This window comes from Patagioenas fasciata, chromosome 3 (genome assembly GCF_037038585.1).
Source record: "Patagioenas fasciata isolate bPatFas1 chromosome 3, bPatFas1.hap1, whole genome shotgun sequence".
Classification (NCBI taxonomy): domain Eukaryota; kingdom Metazoa; phylum Chordata; class Aves; order Columbiformes; family Columbidae; genus Patagioenas; species Patagioenas fasciata.
This window is the reverse complement of record NC_092522.1, coordinates 99,179,473-99,201,508: the sequence shown is the minus strand read 5'-3', so window position 1 is coordinate 99,201,508 and position 22,036 is coordinate 99,179,473. Positions and strand designations below refer to the sequence as shown.

Sequence of the window (22,036 nt, the reverse complement as noted above, 5' to 3'; positions counted from 1 at the left end):
GTGCCCGCCCGCTGCCTCCGCCCCCGCGGCGGCGGCCCCGGCCGGGGAGGCGGTGGCTGGGCCGTCGTCGGGGCCGGACCGGGCGCGGGGCTGGGGACTGGCCGGGAGCCCCTCTCGTGGGGTTTGGCTTCGGGCCCATTGGCTGCCCGAGCGGGGGGAGAGGGGGTGGATGGGATCTGCCTGGTTGTGAAAGGCTTTTGTCTGCGTTTTTGAGGTAAAGCCTGCACGAGGCTGATCTTCCCACAACCAGGTGCGTCCATCCCTGCTTCATTCCCTGCGCGGCGGCCTTTCTTCCTCACCGCATCTTCCATGGAAAATAAAACTCTATGTGAGCTTCCATGGGCTTTCCTCAGGGTTTCACAGCCATCGCTGAAGTCAGCTGCCGTTCTGTGGGGAGCGCCCAGTTTTTTGACCAAGGTGTGGCTGTGCCAGGTCTCACTCCCATCACCATGGCACGTCGCCTGCCACCTCCCACACTTCATATGAAATAGAATATGATAGGTTTTAGCATAATTGTAGACATGATAGTCTTAAGATCTGAAGTTTCGGTTGCTGAGAACTGCTTTGCACAACTGAGGTCTCCATCCCTGTCCCAGGCATCCCAAGGCTACATCTTCCCTCTAGAGTCCATTGGTGTTGCCTATGCCTGAGTAAGTACCTTTTGGATGAGCGCATTTTGTAGCTACACCTCAAAAGTATAGCTAAATTTTACACGTGTTTTTTATTCTGAAATTTTTGCTTTTGTTTTGTTAATGCTGACGCTAGCGGCCAGTCTCGGAGTTCGTCTGACGACAGGGCATGTGTGTGCCAGAAGGCCTTGAGTTAGGGAGACCTCCCATGAATTCTTAAGAGAAATTTGTTACCTGCCTAATACCGAAGTAATTATGTCAGAAGTGCTCCTTATTGTACTTACCCGGTTTCATCATGGGAGCCGTGAGGTGTACGGCTGGGATTCATCTCACCTAATACCTAGGTTGTAAACATTGGTATGGTATGGTAGTGGAAATGCACAGACTCCAGCAATTCAGAGATGCTAAACCATTCCAGCATGTCTTATGGGTATATGGTGAGCAATTCAGGAAATTACTCTTACCGTGTCCCGGAAGGGAAGAGGGGAAAGGAGGAACAGATACATTCACAGATTTCAAGGTTTTAGCATATATGTGTTGATGACTTGTGATCAGATCAGCCAGCTGTGTGACATGTTCACAACTCAAAAATGGTATCTCTTTTCAGTTTGTCTAAATTGAAGTTCCAATCGCTGTGTCCTACTACATCTTTTCATGGAGACTGACTAGCACCTACTCTTTGATGTCTTTTCCGTTTACAGGATGCACTAATGAAATCAGCTCTGAACCTTTTCAGCAAACTGGATGTCCTGAGCCCTGTAAGATACCTATCACAAGGCTAACTTTTCAGCATCTAGATCACTTTCTGTGACACTCCTTTTAACACGTTTCAGTGTTTCAATGTTATAAGCAGATACACCAAATTAGGAAGCAAATTATACCAAAACAGTCTTACAGTAGTAGATGTACAGTGGTGAGGCAGCTACCTACCTTCTACTTTGCATTCCCCTTTACAGATCCCCAAAAGTTCTTGCTAATCCCTTTTGCCATACCGTTTCACCAAGCTGTCCTGTTCCGACAGTTTTCTGCATGTTCTGATGTGATTACTGCTTTCCAGGGCTTTTTTCTTAACATAAACATATAGCCCATATTCCTTTTTTTTTTTTTTTTCCAGGTGTACTATGGTGCAGTTAACTACAATGGAATTGTTTTGTTTAACTGCAAGGCAAATCAAATTGATCTATAACAGGAAAGTAATGTCGCACTTTATTAAAGTAATCTGTTAATGGCAAGCTTTACATGAATATCATTGTTTGATTAATCAATAAAAATGTTAAATAATCTTTCACTAAGAGTCCTTAGGAGTCCCATTAGAGTCACTTTAGTTACTGATATCTCCTTAATCACAACTATGTTTTAAAATCTCTCAGTGAGCCAATTTAATGCATCTGCTGCATGCCCTGTTTATTCCGCATGATGTATGTATTTCAGTCAATGCAATCCTGAAAAAGAAGGAAAAAAAAAGAGCAACAACTTCTTGAAATAATTTGTTTCCTGTGAAATTAGCTGGACTTCTGGTCACTGTATCTTTGTTAATGTGGTGAAAACATTTCCATTTATATGTGTTTATATTTTATTATCTTAAATCCCTTTAAAGTTGGATTTTACTGTAGTTGCTTATATGGAATACCTAGTAGCTGAACTGCATGTTAATAAGTCATTAAGATCATACAGCTGAAGTAGAACATGAGGGTCAGAGACACAGGTGAATGGCTATGTGCTCCTTTGAGTGAGTAACTAAGATTGCCAGTTCCCATAAGCCCCTAAAATTAGAGGGGTGACAGTGGACCTTGCCATATGATTCTTTGCAATTCAGCATCTCAGACTCATACACAGAAACAATCCAGACTTTAAGAAAGGTTTGCCTCTCAAATCTACCACCACTGATATTCTTAATTACTCCTTATTTGCTCTCTTCTGCCCCCCATTACAAAGCCTTGCAACCCCAACCTACCATTTTCTTCAACCTACCATTTCTATTGTTATCACTTATTTTTGTAGACTGTATGTATTTTTCTCTCTATGACATCAGAAGAAGTAGTTTTCCAAACAATGCCTGTAAGGAATTATATGAGTAGCCTAAAATAAAAATGATCTCAAGCTTTTCTTTAGATTCTCGGCTTGCACATCATGCCCGATCTAGTGCCTTCTAAAAGTAGTTTTATGTTTTCTTTGTTTCATTAAACACAATCTTTGCCAAAAGTTGGAGAAAAAAGGTACAACACAACCACAGGAACATCTAGATATGAGAAAAGTTATTCATTTGCATGCCACAGTGTAAAACTGTCAGTAGTTATACGGTATTTTTTAATGGAAAGTCTATATGTGAAATACAAAGTTCCATTTTTTAACCAATATTTGTTGCATTTTTGACACTGAAAATCTGTTCTACAAATCATCCAGTTTTGTTTGGCATCTAAATGAAGAAACAGGCAAAAAAAAAGTTCTTAGAAGCTGCACCATTTTTCATTGCCATTTATTTTTAATTTTCATGCTTTCCATTTGTATACCATATTCAATTTTAATTTGTTTCATAAATATATAAAAATTAAATTTTGAGTGCATTCTTTTTGTATTTTTTGAAACTGATGTTACGTGATACACTCTGATGTTGTTTTGTAATCCCAGGGCTAGGGCTATGTCAACAAGGTCAGAGAAAGTAAAATATGTTGCCTAGGAATTATTTTTATGGCTATTTTTGTAATTCCAAGCATACTAATGTTTAAGACTGCAGTTATTAATGCATTGTTATGTAAATCTTAAATATGCCCAAACCCAATGTGATCCTTGAGTAGAAGTTAACGAGTCTTGAGATGTCAACAGTTCTAAAGATGTTTCTCATGCTGAAGGCAATGGTTTCTATGCTTAGGTGTAAATGAGGTAAACCAGATGAGTTGCTGGCGGCAGTGCTTTCAGCCAATTTCAACCAATGTATTCAGTGATGCTGCTGAGTTTTCAAGTACAAGCAGTGTGTCATGCAATGAGAAAGTACAATTTCTAAATCTCATTATTTCTTTTGACGCTGTAAATACTGATTTTTTAAAAATCTTTGTGCTGTGTGTTTTTTGAGTAATAAAAATGTAAAAAGAAATTGAAATAGTTGAGGACCACATCACAGTTGAAACACTAAATATTAGCTGGTTCAGCTGTATGTATTGAAGAATCATGCATAGTTTTAGCATTTGCTATAGCATACTTCATCTGGAGATATATTTGCACAAAGAAATTGCTGAAAGATTGTGAAGTTGTATATATTCAGAGTTACTGATAAATCAATATTAGTTTGTAGGAATGGACTTGCTTCTCTTTTCACAGAATCACAGGATGTTAAGGATTGGAAGTGACCTCGAAGGATCATCTAGTCCAATTCCCCTGCAGGAGCAGGAACACCTAGATGAGGCTACACAGGAATGTATCCAGGCGGGTTTTGAATGTCTCCACAGTAGGAGACTTGACAACCCCCCTGGGCAGCCTGTTCCAGTGTTCTGTTACCCTCACTGTGAAGAAATTTCTTTTAAATATAAGTGGAACCTCTTGTGTTCCAGTTTGAACCCATCACCCCTTGTCCTACCGTTGGTTGTCACTGAGAAGAGCCTGGGTCCATCCTCGTGACACTCATCCTTTATATATTTGTAAACGTTAATAAGGTCACCCCTCAGTCTCCTCCAAGCTAAAGAGACCCAGCTCCTTCAGCCTTTCCTCATAAGGGAGATGCTCCACTCCCTTAGTCATCTTGGTTGCCCTACGCTGGACTCTCTCCAGCAGTTCTCTGTCCTTCTTGAACTGAGGGGCCCAGAACTGGACACAATATTCCAGATGTGGTCTCACCAGGGCAGAGTAGAGGGGCAGGAGAACCTCTCTGGACCTACTAACCACCCCCCTTCTAATACACCCCAGGATACCATTGGCCTTCCTGGCCACAAGGGCACAGTGCTGACTCATGGTCATCCTGCTGTCCACCAGGACCTCCAGGTCCCTTTACCCGATGCTGCTCTCTAATAGGTCATGCCCCAACTTATACTGGAACCTGGGGTTGTTCCTACCCAGATGCAAGACTCCACAGTTTTCCTTGTTACATTTCATTAATTTTTTCCCCGCCCAACTCTCCACCCTGTCCAGGTCCTGCTGGACGGCAGCACAGCCTTCTGGCGTGTCAGCCACTCCTCCCAGCTTGATGTCAGCAAACTTGCTGATAGTACACTCTATTCCCTTATCCAAGTCATTGATGAATATGTTGCATAATACCGGCCCCAGTACTGACCCTTGAGGCACTCCACTAGATACTGACCTCCAACTGGACTCCGCCCCATTGACCACGACTCTCTGGCTTCTTTCCTTCAGCCACTTCACAGTCCACTCACTACTTCCTGCTCTTGTTACTTTAAATATGTATCCAGTGGCTGCTTGAGAAAGAGGGATCTGCCACCATGCAAGAAGGAAATGGAGGTATTAATCTTAAGTGGGTAATCATTTGAAAGTATTTCCTGGTAGCACAGAAAATCTCTATTTAACAGTTGGCAGACAATGGAAGTGTGAAGACGTAGACAGCAAAGGAGGGAAGAACTGAGTCAAAATTAGCAATAAAGAACTTGACATTAAATATTTGCTATTAGCACCATATTCCCCTGGAAGGGCAAGTTCTGAATACTGCTTATCAATCTGCCATATGATGAATCTTCAACATTTCAATGACAAGGGGGTTAAATGAAAAGCACTAGAAGTAGAAATTATTTGGGGATAAGAAAACAAACAAAACACTCTTCTGATTAAAATTTTCTGCTGAAGGTAGCTGAAGAGACCTGTGTTAATGATGATCAGAAGGGTTAGACAGTCAGATCTTTTTATTATTAATTCATTCACTTATTTATACAGACCCTCCTAAAGTATTTTGGAGAACACAGTGCTTACTACAGTCAAGAAAGCTACTGACTTATTTTTACTTTATTTTCAGGGAATGTTGTTGATTGAAGCATTTCATCTGAATTTCCAGAATTCACAGAATCACAGAATGGTTGGGTTTGGAAGGAACCTCTGGAGATCATCTAGTCCAACCCACCTGCTAAAGCAGGTTCACCCAGAGCAAATCGCATGGAAATGTGTCCAGGCAGGTGTTGAACCTCTCCAGAAAAGGAGACTCCACAGCCTCTCTGGGCAGCCTGTTCCAGGCTCTGTCACCCTCAAAGTAAAAGTGTTTCTCCTCATATTCAGATGGAGCTTCAGTTCTGGTGCTTCAGTCTGTGCCTGTTCTCCTCATCCTATTGTTGGGCACCACTGAAAAGAGTCTGGTCCCACCCTCTTGACACCCACCCTTGAGATATTTATAAACATTGATGAGATCCCCTCTCAGCTTTCTCTTCTCCAGGCTGAACAGAACCAGCGCTCTTAGTCTTTCATCATAAGAAAGGTGCTCTAGGCACCTCATCATCTTCGTAGCCCTCGCTGGACTCCCTCCAGTAATTCCTTGTCCTTCTTAAACTGCACAGTGTTATATTTAACCATCTGAGTTCATCTGAAACCATGTAAGAGAGGCTACACGAATTTTAGATATACTGAGGACTTACAGTTTGCCTGGAAATCAGTGGACCTGAAGAATCTGAGTAACCTAAGAAATTATTAGCTGTATATGTACATACATGCATACATAAATATATGTACCTTACAATCCATGTGCATGTTGACTGAAATATCTTGTGAAAATGCTTTTTTTTTACTTCTGTGTATTTTGTGAGTAAACATTTTGACACCATTTCTGGGAAGAATTAAGAATATAGAATAGAAACGAGATACAAAAAAGGTGACAATAATTCTGTGAAGTGAAAATAAATTCCAGTTAGCGGGTTTATTAAAACTGTTAAATGTCTAGTAGGGGAAAAAAAATGATATATTGGCAGCTATTATTACCGTGGAGAAATCAGTTTGCTATTTAACAGGATAGAGTCAAAAAGTCAGAGGAAAGCAGACATTTCCATTGCTTTAGTCTTGAGAGCTTACATACATACGTATATACATACATACATACATACATACAATTCAAACAAAGCTACCCACAGAGCTAAGCTGAAAAGAGTTTTTCTTGCCACCCACTGTAATTTTTAAGTGCTGTTCAGACTTTCTACAGAGCTGTATTTTAATTCTCATGTGAAATTAGAGGAAAATGTTCCTATGAAGTGCAAAACCTTCCTAATGAGAAACTAATGCCGTTCAGGAACTAGAATCGCCAGAATGCAACAAGGTATAATTAAGTGAGGTTGTTCTCAGACGCAATTATGGGTTTCACAAAGATATTAACTTGCTTCTTTTCTTCATAGATACGTTGTCATTCATCAACATTTAGTTTCCCCCACATTTTTCAAGTTCCCTTTTGAGTCACTGAAGACTTTATAGAAAATAAAAGATTTGAGAAATACCTTGTGTGACCTTTTCTGTTTTGTGGCCCTATTGTGGCAGTCAGCATGATGTACTTACAGTGTTTTGAAACCTGCAGTGGCAGGAAATAGAGGAAAAAATCATACACATGTGGATCTCTGTAGCTAGACAGTAATGCATTTGCCTGGTTGCCAGATTTTTATTATTTGAGAAATTTTTCAGGGACTGGAGTCATTCGTAATTGTCACATTTCTAAAAGTGGAAAAATCAGCATTGTGTACAATGAGTCATCTGTGTGCAGACTATTTTTGAAGTAAATTAACATATTTTGTGAAACTGATGGTACCTTATTTTAAACCTGCTCTGTTACACAGAAGGTGTTAATTTACTGTATTGAGTAGTCAGCAATTTTGTGTCCTTATTTTTGGAAGCATTAGTTCTCCACATTATAAATTTTGCATGCTGATGTGTTCCTCTGCAGACACTTGTTACTAGAGAGCAGTTCAATGTGGATTTGGACTGCCACACTGTGTGCTGTTATTCCAGTTCAGTCTGAGGAGTTTCGCCCATTTCAGACAAAAACTACCAGCTTAATGTTTGAGATTATCATAAACCCATTTTGGTTTAGGACATGTCTTTCAAAATGAAGAGACTGATAATTGCTGTCTGAATAAAGCTTTGAAATATTGCACCACTACAAAACAACACAAGAATTTGGGGAAAATGTTGCTATCATCTACACAGTCAGGAAAGGACTTGTATTTATCATATGTTACAGATTTGTCCATGTGATATCTCATCTAGTTGCTACTGTGAAATGTCATCTGTCTTGTACTCAAAATATATGGAAAAGTAAATGCTGAGCTCTGTAACAAAGACTTTGTGGATAAATATTTTGAGATTAGTGAAGATCTGTAGGTACTTTGTATTATTAACTTCATATATTTATGTAGACATACAGTTATTTTTAGAAGAACATATAACAAAATGAAAGTATACCATTATTAAGATGTTAGTCTTTTCATATCTGCAGTTAAAGGAGACCTGTAAGATATTTGTGATGCTGTGACCAGCCACTGGTAGATCATATAGCAGGTGGTATCTAACAAAATATTACATCTGCAGTTACGTCTTGAATTTCATAGCACTGTGAGATGAATGTGTCCTAATATACAAGTCTATACATGAGCATGTTTTCTCTATCAAATTGGATGCTTTTGGCAGAGATGAAAATGTTCTACTTACATCCCCATGGTTAAACCAGAGAAATTGTCTGCGGTTGTGTAATGGTTTTGGTAATGCTGGACTTTAGAAAGTTATTTCCTGAAGTATATCAGGAGTGAGTTTCGATTGATTTTTAGATACTTTTATAAGGATATTTACAAAATTTAACAGCATGTGTTTTAAGAAAAACCTGAACTCCACTTATTGTCCTTTTCTTTAGGTAAACACAAAGAAAACTGTTAAATACAGGTAAAGATGCCAAAAAGAACACTCTACAAGAGTGAAGCAAGATATTTTGCATTAGAGCAATCAGAAAACTCTTAGGCAGAATTGTCAAGAGAACTGGTGCAAGTATAATAGATCAATTTGCTATGGAATCTACGTAATTCACACTGAATTAAGCTGAATAAGTCTGCTCCAAATGAAACGAAACCTTGTAATTTTTAAGTGCAATAAGTACCAAATGTTTCGACTTTACTCAGTGAAAAACAACGTTAAAATGAAGAGTTGGTATTTTTATGTAAGGCTACATTACCCTTCCTCCTTCCTTCCAGCTTCACTTGTGGCTGACAGTGTGAAAGTATGGAAAAGGAACTGCTGAACTCTGTAACAAAGGGATTGTGGGTGAATATTTTAGTAGACTCTGCCTCAGCACTCTCCAACGAAGACCTAATTTTCTGTGAAGTTCCCTTAAACTCTAACGGTTTTAACAGTGGAGCCTGAAGCTGGAATGTGTTAATTCCTGTGGGGACAACAACTTTAAGTCACCGTTAAACAATTCTTCACCCAGACTGTGTGGTCTGACCTAGACACACCATGTGCAGTGTTGCTTGTGGGCATCCAACGTGGGGTGAGGATGAAGTGGCCTCTTGGGGTTGTGTTCCCTTGTTGGAGCCACTTAAGCAGAGACTCAGAAGCCACAGGGGGACCTTGTGGTATTGACAGTCTGCCTGGAAAACTGAGGCACAGATTTCTTTGTGGAGCAGAAAAGAGGGAGTAGAGCTAGAAAGTATACCTTAGCTGCATGTAATTTTATCAAAAGCTTTGCCAGATATGTGGGGTATGTATTTACTAAGCCCCCAATTAATTAAGACTAAATTTTTGGGGACTGAAAGTGCAGATCGTAACAACTGACAAAACGCAAAAATATGGAAAGTTGTTAGTTGTGCTGTAGAAATAACCTAACAACTTGTTTTCTGACATTTTATTTAACGTTTTAGTCAAGAATGGCTAAAATTCACTCACTTCCTGTGAAGGAGAGAGATATTAATAGAAAAGTAATAAATGAATGATTAATAAACATACAGTCCTGTATGTTATACTTCTTTGTATGCCTACATAATTATATGTATTGTTCTCAACATATTGTATCTTATATCTTAAAATGCTATAGGCTTGTTTGAAATAACACTCAAAAAGTTAACAAGTGTGAGTTATTTTATAAAAAAGTTGATTCCGAAGTCCCAGTAGCTGACCTGTCTTTTGTCCTTTCTCCATAATGCTGGGGTTTTGTACATTTACCCATCAAGTATCTATAGATTTCTTAGGATTTTTTGTGTTTACGATTGTATAACATGATGAGCTTGGAGAAAAATTTATGTCTGTTGAAGTTGGTGTATGTGTTTAATCAAAAATGAACTTTCATAAGGAAATAATTTGCTGTGGGAATGCATTAATTGAGATAAAATGTCATTTGGTCAAGCCTTCTCTCTCTGCCCAAGTAACTTGAATCATATTTTGACCAATATGCTGGAAGGACACACTGGAGGCATAGAAGATTTGACTCAAATCAGACAGAAGAGGAGTGTGCCCTAGATTTCAGTTTTCCAAATTGTAACTGTAAGCACTGGGCAAATAAGCACAAAGAACTGCCAAAACGCTGCCTTATGCTCTGCGTGAGGCTGGAAGCTCACCAAATGACGACTCCCAGGGCAAGTGGTGTAAACTGTTCTTGTCTCCCCGTCCTTGGGGGCAGACAGTTCATATAACATGATGGCAAGAGTAGTCTGTGATATGACAGCTTAACTCTTCACCCTTTTCACCCTTGTACCATAAAGTTTTTTGGCACACTTTCTGTTTCTTTATCACTTGATTGGCATATGCCCTCTGACTGTATCACCATATTCTGCATAAGGGGCCATTACCATCACTGCCCCTTGGCCTCTAATTTACCCTTGCTGTGCCTGCTGCCAGTGAAGCTGACCAAATATCAGCTCTGCAGGGCTTGTTGAAGACTATCAACATCCCATAGGCTTGGCCAGATGGGTAGAGTTTGGCATCACAGATGTCATCTTCACCCAAAACACCAAGCATAACCAGGGCTGTTTCAAGATGAGACAGTGCCCTTTACATCCTCCCCTGGATAGTGGCCAAGGCCAGTGTCCTCTGTGACCAGGTGACAAGTGCATCCCAGCCAAGACTTTCTATTATCCAACCGAGGTTTTGGGTGAGGAAACCAGCACCCATTTGTAGGACCATATGGTCTTCCATTTTGGGGATGACAAGTGCTGAGCTTAGGAAAAGAAGGGACATGTCCAGAACACTGCCCTGCAGCGACAGCATGTGTCACATAGTCATGTGTCACATAGTCATAGTCATGAAAACAGGACAGAAGCCATCATTTTCTATGGAGCCTAGCCAGTCCAAAATGTCTACATTTTAGCTGGGGGCTAGATTGGTATAAGAAACTCTCATGAACTTGTTAAAAGACTTAGATGTTGTGAGTTCGGACCCTATCCAGCTGCAATATGACTGGAACTCAGGGATTCTCAGTTCCTGAGTGAGTACTCAAAAATTAGACCTTTTTGTGAAAGACCTTCTTTCCCAAAGACACCTGATTTTTTAAATCCTGAGTGAATGAAGACACTTTAAAAGAGGAACTAATTTTGGTGTCTAAAGCAGTTAAAATAGCCTCACACAGGAGAAAATGGTTTAGGTATACCTCTTTCTTTGGCCTTTGTTCCTGCCTGGTGCGGTCATCTCACCATGCTGGCTGCTGCAAATCCTCACCAGGCAGCATTGCCCTCTGCCTAACTCTGGATCATTTAATGTGTAAGGTTAGGCAAACACAGTTTTGGTTTGCCTCCTTTGTTTTGTGTCCTCGATCATAGACATGGTGAAAGAAAGAGGATGAAAGATGGAGGTCTTAGAAATATCCTGCAGCAGGGCCCCCTGTGCACCCCCAGACTCTGTGGCCTTGCCCGCCATGCAGGGGCTTGGCTGCCTGGGCTGGAGGCCAGCACTGGTTTGGGGCCACATGTTCAGCTGGGATCAAGCTGCTGGGGGGACAGAGCTTTGGGAAAGAGCTGTAAGATGCTGCTTTTGGGGATCCTCTCTTTGCCTGGGAGCTGTGTTTAAGCTAAGGCCCTCAACCTTGGTTCTCGCCTGAGACACATTGGAAGAATGTCTGTGCCTGGCCCTCATCTTGACCTTCTGACATCACCTTAGACCTGCCTTGTTACCAGGGCCTTGCCTGAGCTGTGACAGGCCCTGGTTAGGGTCACCAGACCTGCCCTGCTCTCCTTGCTTGGGCACGGTGGGACTGTCCCCTGGCTGGTGAGGACAGTGTCCTGCCGCCTCGCTGTCACCCTGGTGAGCAGCCTGCTCTGGCTCTCACAGACAACTTACAGAAGACTATTTTTTTTCCATCTCAGACTTTTATCTTTTTCAACCTGTACTATTTGTTGGGACTTTTGCTGGAATGTTTTAAAGTGTCTAGATTTTATATTGGTCTAGGACTGATAATATATCTAGCTGATTTTAGGAAAAAAATAAAAATAATTCATAAAGTAGAATTATACAGAAGATTTGTGGTCTATGAGTAAAGTAGGTCTTTTAGTGCTTTTGGAAATACACGTCCAAGAAATCAGAAATCACAGTGGAGGAAAAAAACAACCTGAAACCCATGAATCCATAAGTCTCTACTGAACATTAGCTCAAAGACTTACTCTTCCTGTTCTCTGTTTCACATTCATGCGTGGCTTATTTATATTGTATGACTGGTTACAGCTGAGAGGACGTTAGAGGTCTTACCTCAGTATTCATTTCAGATGTTCATGTGCATTGCCAGATTACTACAAATCTCAGGAAAGCTCACAAGTTATTTCCCCAAAATGCCTGTTGGAGTCAGCTATATAGCTTTACCTTTCAATGGAAAATATGCATTGATAAAATTGATGTAAACTGAAACGCCACTGAAAAGAGGAGGAAATGACTGCATAGCCTTTCACTGCGAGGCATGGTAACCTGGCGGAGCGCTGCAGCTTGCCTTAGCCAAGTAGGTTGTCTATAGCTCCTGTCAACAGAGGGATAGATTTTCTCTGTGAACGCCTCTGTTGAAATGAATACAGCTCATGCTTGACTTCCTAGTGGCACAGTGAGTCACTGAGCTTCTGCTAAATGAGCTGACCACAGCTTCAAAGGAGGCTGTAAGCAACTAATATGTGGAAATCCAGCATTGACTGACATGTCGAAATAATTTGGACTGAAAAACTTAATCCCTCCCTGATATCAATTAGGTTAAGAATTGTATTTAGCCAAGCATAACTATAAGATTGTTTTGCTAGATTAGAGATGCGATTACTTCATTTTGAAAATGGGAGGGTTTGTACATGAGGGTATCACCAGATCCAAAGTCCAAGTCTACCTTGCAGCAGTACTGTTTTTTTGGGGATACACTGCACTTCTTAACCTTTACTAAGACCACAGGAACACAGCACCCAGGTGGCATTGCTTACCTCTGCCATGAGTTAATTTACCTTTGTAAATTCTGCTGTCAGAAAATGGAAAGAGCGTGTTCTCTGAGCCCAAGATGTATATTGAGACTCGCTATTAGGCTAAACCCCTTTCTTCTGACACGGTATCCATTACGTCAGGTGCCTGTCCCATACGGGCCCAATGATAAAATCAAAGCCTTGTATTTTTTTCCCCTTCAGTTCCACACGTTCTTCCTCCCAGCGTGTACTGAGGGTTTTTGTTTTATTAATGGATTACTTTTCAAGCTTTTCTCCCCCTAGAAAGGCTAATAAAACTCAGTAAGTGCCAATGTGGGTCTGGAAAGTCTGAACGGTTGGGATAACTAATCTACTTTCAGGTTTGTCTTTTAGAGCTTTGCTGAAGTATAGCCTTCAGCAATGCAAAGACGTATTAAGCTCCATAAATAAAATCTTCTAACAAATCAGTAAAATGTTCTTTAAGAAAAGACTTTTTAAAGGGGCAGCTCTAACAATGTTACACTGAACATCTCCACTCCCCTAAAAGAATAATAAAGTAAAACGTACTAGCCAAATGGCAAGGTTCAAGATCCAAATATATCTCTTTCTCGTTATATGAGGTTTTTAAAAGGTGACTGGGAGACTAGGAGTGCATTTTTATTGCAGAATGGCAGGAGAAAATGTAAAAAATGTCTCTATAAATCTAGTCTTCTCACTAGTTTAATTAAGAGACATATAACAAAGCACTTAATCTGACTGGCTTTTATAGCCAATGGCAATAGTAAGTCCTTTACAAAGAGAATGAAAGAGAAAAAAGGATTTAATGTGTAGGAAATTTAAAATATTATTTTTGGTGGCTACTTTAGACTTAGAACTTTGCTATTTTATCCTGCAATCAGATTGGTTTTTGTGCTGCGAATTTTCATGTCTATATTACTGATACTTGATACCTTTGCATAAATATCCGTCTTCCTTGGTAACCTCCTTGTACTTCCAGCATGCATATTCTTGCTTGTCACTTAGACACTACTCGCTAAACATACTTAGTAACAGTACTGACTGTCTTTTCATAAAGATTGTAAATAAAGAAGAATCTCTGACAACTGAAACAAAATATTTACATCACTTTAAAGACAAGTAAATGCATTAGAAATAGGTTCAGGAAGTTAGGGCAGGTTGTGGCATGTCTCCAAAGAAAGAAATCAGTGAGTTACATTTATATGATAGATTAAAACAAAGGTGTTATTCTGCAGGAGGTGGAATTAGGAAGGCAGTGTAGGTAAGCTTAACTTGGATGGGAAGGTTCAAATCCATTAGGAGAGTTTGGATTTCAATATCACAAGGCAGAAGGGAAAATACGGAATCTGAAAAAACCTCTTTTTTAACATTGACTCTTGCTCCTGACAAGTGGCTTAAAACAGAGTTTATGCATTTAGGTACGCTCAGATTGTCAAATGCAGTTATCAATTGGAAAAAGACCAAATTAAAAAACAAAACAAAACAAAAAGATTAAAGAAACATAAAAGGTATTATGAACATGCTAATAAAGTTGTTTCATTGGCAACCCCCTTTTTCCTATGTTTCAGAGTGTCAGTGAATGAAGATTTTGTTACATTCTCCAGTGTTTAAGTAAACTGAGGACCGTTAAAAATGAAGCATATGTGAGATAGAGAGTCTTTGCTTTACTTAAATATTACAAGGATTATAACAAAATGTTCAGTCATTTATTTAAGGATTTTCTTCTCTGGTATATTCTAGAGAAATAAAGACCACAATTTTGACACTCTGACAGGCTATGTTTTAGCCCCCGTAATGCAGAAGCTCAAATTGTGTCAGAGAAAAGACAAAAAAACCAACCTTTATTCAGTGGCCTGGTGAACGTTAACTCCTCGGGAAGTCGGTGGAAGCTGAGCAAGGACTCTGTTTCTGATGAACTGTCTGCTATTTGTGTTCTTCATCTCTTGGCCTAGATGCATCCCCTCCTGCCCATAAACATGGACACCTAAACCAGGAACTCTGTACAGGTGTCGCAAGACACAGACTCAAAGGGAAAGAACAATTCCAGTAACATTCAAAATGGTTCTGTGGGTCCGCTTACTGCCTGCATTGAGTACCAAGTCACATCATGGCTGAGGTTGGAAGGGACGTCCAGAGATCATCTGGTCCAACCTCCCTGCTCAAGCAGGGTCACCTAGAGCCATTTGCCTAGGACTGTTTGGGCAAGTTTTTAATACCTCCAAGGATGGAGACTCGGCAACTTCTCTGGGCAACCTGTGCCAGTGCTCAGTCACCCTCACAGGGGGAAAGTGTTTCCTGAGTTTCAGATGGAATGTCCTGTGTTTCAGCTCATGTCCATTGCCTCTGGTCCTGTCCCTGGGCACCACTGAAAAGAGTCTGGCTCTGTCTTCTTTGTACCCTCCCTTCAGGTATTTATCTGCATTGGTGAGATCCCCCCTCAGCCTCCTCTTCTCCAGGCTGAACAGTCCCAGCTACCTCAGCCTTTGCTCAAAGGAGAGGTGCTCCAGTCCCTTAATCAACTTTGTGACCCTGTGCTGGGATCTCTGCAGTGTGTCCATCTCTCTCATGTCCTGGGGAGCCCAGAACAGGACCCAGTGCTCCAGGTGTTGCCCCACCAGTGCAGAGCAGAAGGGAAGGGTCATGCCCCTCTACCAGCAGGCAACATTCCTCCTAATGCAGCCCAGGATACCATTATCCTTTTTTGTGGCAAGGGCACATTGCTGGCTCATGTTCATCTTGGTGTCCACCAGGACCTCCAGGTCCTTCTCTGCAAAGCTGCTTTCTAGCAGGGTGGCCCCAGCATGTGCTGGTGCCTGGTGTTGTTCCTCCATGGGTGCAGGAGTTTGCACTTACTTTTTTTGAATTTTATGAGGTTCCTATTGGTCCATTTCTTATTTATAGGAAATTTCTAAGAATCAGACAAATAAGAAATAAATTTCTTATAAATAAGAAATTATTTAGATAGCAAAAGATTATACAGAAAACGTATATTTGTTCTGTTTCCCTAGGGCAGAGCACCTATGCCTCAGTAATTCCTGATAGACATTTGTTTTGTTTATATTTAACACGCTCCAGTAATGAAAACTTGGCAAATAGCCCCAGGCACTTCTTTACTATGAGAAGGTTTTTCTCATGCCTACCCTGAAATCTTCCTTGCTGTGATCATTGCTTTTCCTCTCTGATGGTTTTTGAAAATTGTCAGGTTCCCACTCTTCTATACCAGTCTTCTCTTTTCTAAGCTAAACAACCACACTTTATCTTTGTGATTTTTAGATCTTTGATTATACTTGTTGCTGGACACTCCAGTTTTTCTGTATCCTTCTTAAAATATTATGACTGGCTGCAAAAAACATACTTGTGGCCTCAATTGTGGACTTTTGTTTTGGGTTTTGCTGATGGTTCCCACTGAAATTCCAAAATTAAAAAAAAAAAAAAGGGGGGGGAAAAAAAAAGAAAGAAGCTGAACTACGTTGAGCTGAATAGCTATGCAAGAGACCCACTGTGCTCACCAAATCTGTGAAGCTTCATCCAACTTAACTTTATCCAGCTTTCATCATACCAATGCAAAAGACAGAGACCTGGGGTTTTGTTTGGTTTGGAGTAGAAAATCACAAGTTTACTTTCTCTATATCTCTAAAATAATATGTATCAACTAACTGTGATTTCAAACTGTGTCTACATAATGTTGTTTTTTGCAGTCCATCTTCAGAGGACTTGAAAAAAAGCAAGGGGGGCATCCAGTTCAAACTTATCATCTCAACTACCTCTGTACTCAGTAGAAAGAGGGAAGACTCGTGGAGGATGATTCATCTTGGGATAAAGTAATTATCAAAAACACACTGGAGATATTTTGGTCTCTGAGGCTTCTCTCCTTCCAGTAACCACTGAGACAGCCAAATCAATCAGCTTAAATTAGACACTTAGCCTTTAGATGAGGGAAAGTAACTTGCAACATTTTTTTTTTGTTTCAGAAATTCTCATTACTACTGAAAAAAAATACTACTGCAAAAGATGACCTCATGAAATATTAGCCTGCTGACTCTCTTGTCCAGCATAACAGAAAAAAAATGCTTGTAAAACCAAAATAGGTACAGTTGTGGGCTGTCATGTCAGTAAACTGTACACACAAGTCACAACTAATGACCTGTGGTGAATCTGCTAAAAACGCCAAGGGTTGAATCACTGCAGTATGAGCAAATCGAGTGGTAAGAATTGTCTGGTTTTGCAGAGATTAAAAAATAATATAAAACATCACATTGAAAAAGATTTGCTTCAATCAGACAGCACGATCTCATAAATGTGCAACTTCTCTCAGTTTACACAATCACCAATGTTTCATACAAGACATAATCCATGAGTTCGATTATTCAATAATTACTGACGTTAAGAGTCCAGTAGATTTCAAAAATACGCAGGCATCAATCGTTATGGTCCCTATTTTGAGTTGGTTTGTTTGGGCACGTGTAGCCATGCCCTGTGATCTTCTACAAGTAGGTTATCCACAACTTACAAGTATTAAACAAGTGTTTACTGACCTACACAAAAAAATAGCTTGGATTGAATGACCTCTTAGGTTAAGGATTAATACACTCAGTGTTCTGGATATGACACCCAGGGTCTGTGCTGCCCAGCCAGGTGTCAGCCACGGGGAGGAGGGCAGGGTGGTCCCACAGCTCCCCACAGGGCTCCTAAGCTGCCACCTACCACCAGCTCCACCGACACTCATGACACTGGTGACTCTACCCAGTAGCTTCTGACTAGTCCCCGGGCTGACAAAACACCCTTTCTTTTTTTGATTTAGAACTGCATACCTTTCCATGCTGGTGTTTTCCCCCTTGAGATGCCAACAACTCTCTCTTGCCAGTTCTAGCTCCACCTCTCATTTTTCTTTTTCCTGCCTCTGTACAAACTCACAGCTCATTTTCAGCAGTCTGAGTAGAGGCTGTGCAGCTGTGGTGTCAGAGCTGGCCCGTGGACCATTGGTACTCAAGCTGCTAAAGCCCTGGTGATGGGGGAAGCTTGCAACAGGGTACACAAAGACAGAGAAGGGGTTCACTGAACAGGATGTACATTATTAAGGTGATGGGAGAAAGTGAATTTGGAAGGGATATGAGATGCCATTCTTCAGGGCATGCAGCAGCTAAACAGAAAAGTTAGGAACAAACTGTCCTTATATATCAGTTCTTCCATGACTGCTTACCTCGTGAATTCTGTGGAAATTTCCTTGCAGCATCTAGTACCTGTTTTTGCAGCTCCTGCGCTTTGTACAGATGTTTGTCTTTTTTTTTTTTTCAAACTTCATTTGTAGAAGATTATCTATTCATATTTATATCACATTTTTATGTAATTGATGTCCTTGATGGTTGCTATGAAGGAATATTGGCACTTTAATCCAATGTCGCAGTTATGAGGCTAGTGCACTGTGGTCCTCTTACTTTAGATTTATATTTTCTACTTTAGTAGCTTTAGATTTCTTTCAGTACCAAGGCTCTTTGCCTAGTGAGTGGTTATCAGTCACCTTAGCATTGGTAGGAGCTAATTTTTATCTTTCCTATTTATTATGTTGACTTTCCCTTTAGAGCTTGTCTCTCGTGTATTTGAAACTGATTTCTCTCCTAAAAATTACACAGCTCAAACTTTTTTTCAGAAAGAAAAATGTCAAGACATGTTTTTGTCACTTAGAAAAATTATTCAACCATTAAATGTGCAAATTTGTAATAGTTAAAGCTAATGCTACCCTCAAGGTAGCATAACTATGGTGATGCAAAAATGATGTCCATGAGAAGCCCATTGACTGGCTTGAGTTCACTCTGCTATGTCATCCAGGGAACTTCCTTGTTTCTCAAGAAGAAGTTTTCAGAAGTACCATTTGATCCTCTTTATTTGTGACTTTTCACTTTCCTCTTTGCCTCTCTACAAACACGAGTTTATTATTTATTATCTTCAGATTGAGATAACAGTAATGAAGGAAACACCTTCATGCAGAGGAGGGTAGACTCTTGCTGTAAACCCCAGGAAACTCCAGGCTAGAACAAGCCTCACACAACTTTGCCAAGCCTGACTAGGAAGATGTGGTTTATATATCATGCAGGTGATGCTAACAACCAAAAATCCTGTGGCCTTTTCTATTTCCTTGAGCGCTGCCTTCAGATCAGCAGTCTCTGCACTACTCTGAGGTAGCTGGGACATGTGGATGTCTTGGATGAGATTGCTAAATAGATGTGGATAGGCATACCAAGGAAATTAAGAGGATCAGCTCTTTGGAAGCTAGGGCAAACGGGTATGATCTGGTAACTAGAATTGAAGATTGTTTGAAGGTGGTGTTTTGGGGCACGGACTATCAGTAAGCATGGAGGTGCAGGTTGCTAAGGCTCCTGTGAACTGGAAATCCAAGGGGAAGTCAGGTTCAGCTGCAGAAGGAGCCTGAGACCTCAAGCTTACGTTGCTGCTCCATGTTTCATCTTACAACTTCACAACAGGTATTCACCATGGGAAGCAAGGAAACACAAAGCATTTTTCTATTCATAGCAGCTCCATATACCTTGAAAACAGGTAAGTGTATGTAGGAGCTTAACATTTGAAGGAAATACTCAAGGTACTGCTGTCCTCCTCCCTGTGCTGTGCCTCTCACTCAGTTGCTCTAGAATAACAGTTTGCTCATAATGTAAACTGCATTATGAACTGAGCTGTTGTTAAAAAACCACTAAGGTGCTTTGTTTTGTTTTTCCTGAAACTGAATCAGTTCCCCAATCTGCTTCACAATACGGCACACCATCATAAAAGCATAAGAGAAAATGCCTATGCCAGCATCACTGTTGCATTTATCAGGTTGTGAAACTATGGCGTGAGATACCATGTGAGATATTGAATATTCTATAGAACTGAATTCTGATAGTCATCATTTTTAAGGACGTTATAATAAAATAGCTTCTTCTGTAAGACATAGAAAAGAACTGAGAAAGCAATATTGTGACCAAAGGCCTTGTTTTTCCTCATCAGAAACAATGTGTTATAAGTTTGCAAGGAGGGCACCAGATCACCTGCCAGCATTGTCCCCATTCCATGCAACATTGTGTGGTGAGGACAGGAACTCACTATTTGAGCAGCAAATACTGTCCACACAGCTGGATTCTGCTGACTGCCTTTGCAACCCAAGACATTGCAGTCTGTTGCTAATGTAACTGCAGAAAAATTCTCTGAGTTGGCAGCTGGTGATGGAGGTGAATGATTCCTCCTCATAAAAGTAGATTCCAAATAATATAACTAGAAATCAAATAATATAGCTAGATAAACATCTCAAAGATGGCAGACATTCAACATGTTGCCTGAAAATTGGCAACTAAGTAGATAAAAGAGACCTAGATAAATAAGTGTATTTACCAGAGTCAAGACAGCAGAAATCATCTGTCACTTCTGACAGCCTCTACTTAGCTAACCAGCATCCAGGCTATGCCCAACATGTGTATTATCTTCTTCTGGCAGGGAGGAAGAGAGGAAGAACCTAGGAAAAAAGAATGGGGAAGAGGGTGAGGTTGTTGTGTGTGAAACGAAGCAGAAGGTTGTAGGCATGCCAGGGGTAAAAAGCACAGTGATCCACAAAAAGCCAAGTTGTTTGTGCTCTCCCAATCAGAGTAAGTGCTGTACTTCTAATGCCATGGAGAGTTCAGGAATTACACCGGGTTCCAGGTACTTCAGGGAGATCTTTACTCAATGACCTGTTCCCGCAGCCTCTGTGGGTCACTCCATTCCCAGCTGGAACGAAACTACTCAGAGATCCCTACACCGCAACAGGCACAGCTATAGTAGCTTAATAGCTACACAGAGCTGGAAATAGTAGTTTTGTAACATCTAGGTGGAGTAATGGGGATGGAAAGGAATGGATAACATGGCTTGTTATCTTTTCCCTTCTGCTTTTAGTTTATTTACATTCTCAAATGGACCTAAACCACCAGAAATAGTTTTACTAATGCCTGTAACATATACAAGATACACTATCTTGTCCATGTTTGCTTTCCTCAGCTTTTGGTCTACTTATCTACAATTATAATTGCAATGAATAAGCCAAAACCTGAGAGGAGAAACTGGACAACCCTTTAATGAGCTGAAACTGTTTTAGATATCATATCACTGGCAAAACCTCAGCCTGGATATGTGATTGTTGCCTCAAAATGTTCTTCCAGCTGACTGCCAAAGGCTTTTTCTGTTTTAAATGAGACGCCTAGTGCCTGATCTATTTTTTCATAAATTTCAATCCTGACATTCTGTGGCTCATGTAGTACTGCTGTTATCACCCTAGTCTCTGTGTTTGTAGTCCAAAATAGTCATAGCTTGTCTATATGATTTGTTTTGTTTTAAATGTTCATTAATCTTATATTAAAGAAAAAAAAAAAAAGAAGAAAATTCCTTAACTATGTTTTTAAACCTTTCAGGAATTCTTAAAATAGAAAAAAAAAAAAATTATTCACAGTTAATTTATGCTTTACTTTTCTTTCATGCTTGACAACAAAATTAGGTAAGATATATCCATGGTAATGCATTGAGATCTTGCTGCAATCTATGAGGAACTTAGAAGTAAATTTTTATTATTATGGCAAAAGAGATAAATATGATGGATTTGTAAGAGCTTAGTTTTATAAAATTTGTTTCAAATTCAGTATTTAATTTGACAATGTTCTCTAAAGACATTTTAATGCCTTTTTCCTTAAAAATATGTATGGTTCAAAGGTTACAACTTCAATTTTTGAGATGCTGATGAAGTAAAGCCTCATAATTCAAATTTCTATCTAAAATAATACCAATCATGAACTGACACTATGCTTCTTAAGTTTCTACCACTGTAAGTGCGTGCAATAAGAAATAGCAATGCTTTTCCTCCCAGGGTCAGAATGTAGGTGTCTTTACAAAATTACTCACAGAACTTATTGCATATCAAATAATTTTCTGTGCATTTTGAGATGTTGATGCCATGACATTTTTCAGACATGCTGTTTTGTGCATGCATGATGAATTTTTCTCCAAGAGCATGGCTCCTACACTCCACTGCAATACTAACAATGACAAGGAAGAAAGAAAATTTGCTGCCGTTAC

At 40.1% G+C, this 22,036-nt stretch overlaps 1 long non-coding RNA gene across 2 annotated transcripts; it reads left to right on the top strand.

The window, feature by feature from the left end:
* The first annotated feature begins 3 nt into the window (after positions 1 to 3).
* LOC139827622 (uncharacterized) lies at positions 4 to 7,035 on the top strand. 2 transcript variants are annotated; one of them, XR_011738487.1, is made up of 4 exons: positions 11 to 650; positions 3,945 to 4,049; positions 4,971 to 5,075; positions 5,581 to 7,035. It is a non-coding gene; the product is annotated as an uncharacterized lncRNA (long non-coding RNA). The 2 variants fall into 2 exon arrangements; XR_011738486.1 differs by having other exon boundaries at positions 4 to 650; positions 3,945 to 5,075.
* Positions 7,036 to 22,036: the final 15,001 nt, after the last annotated feature.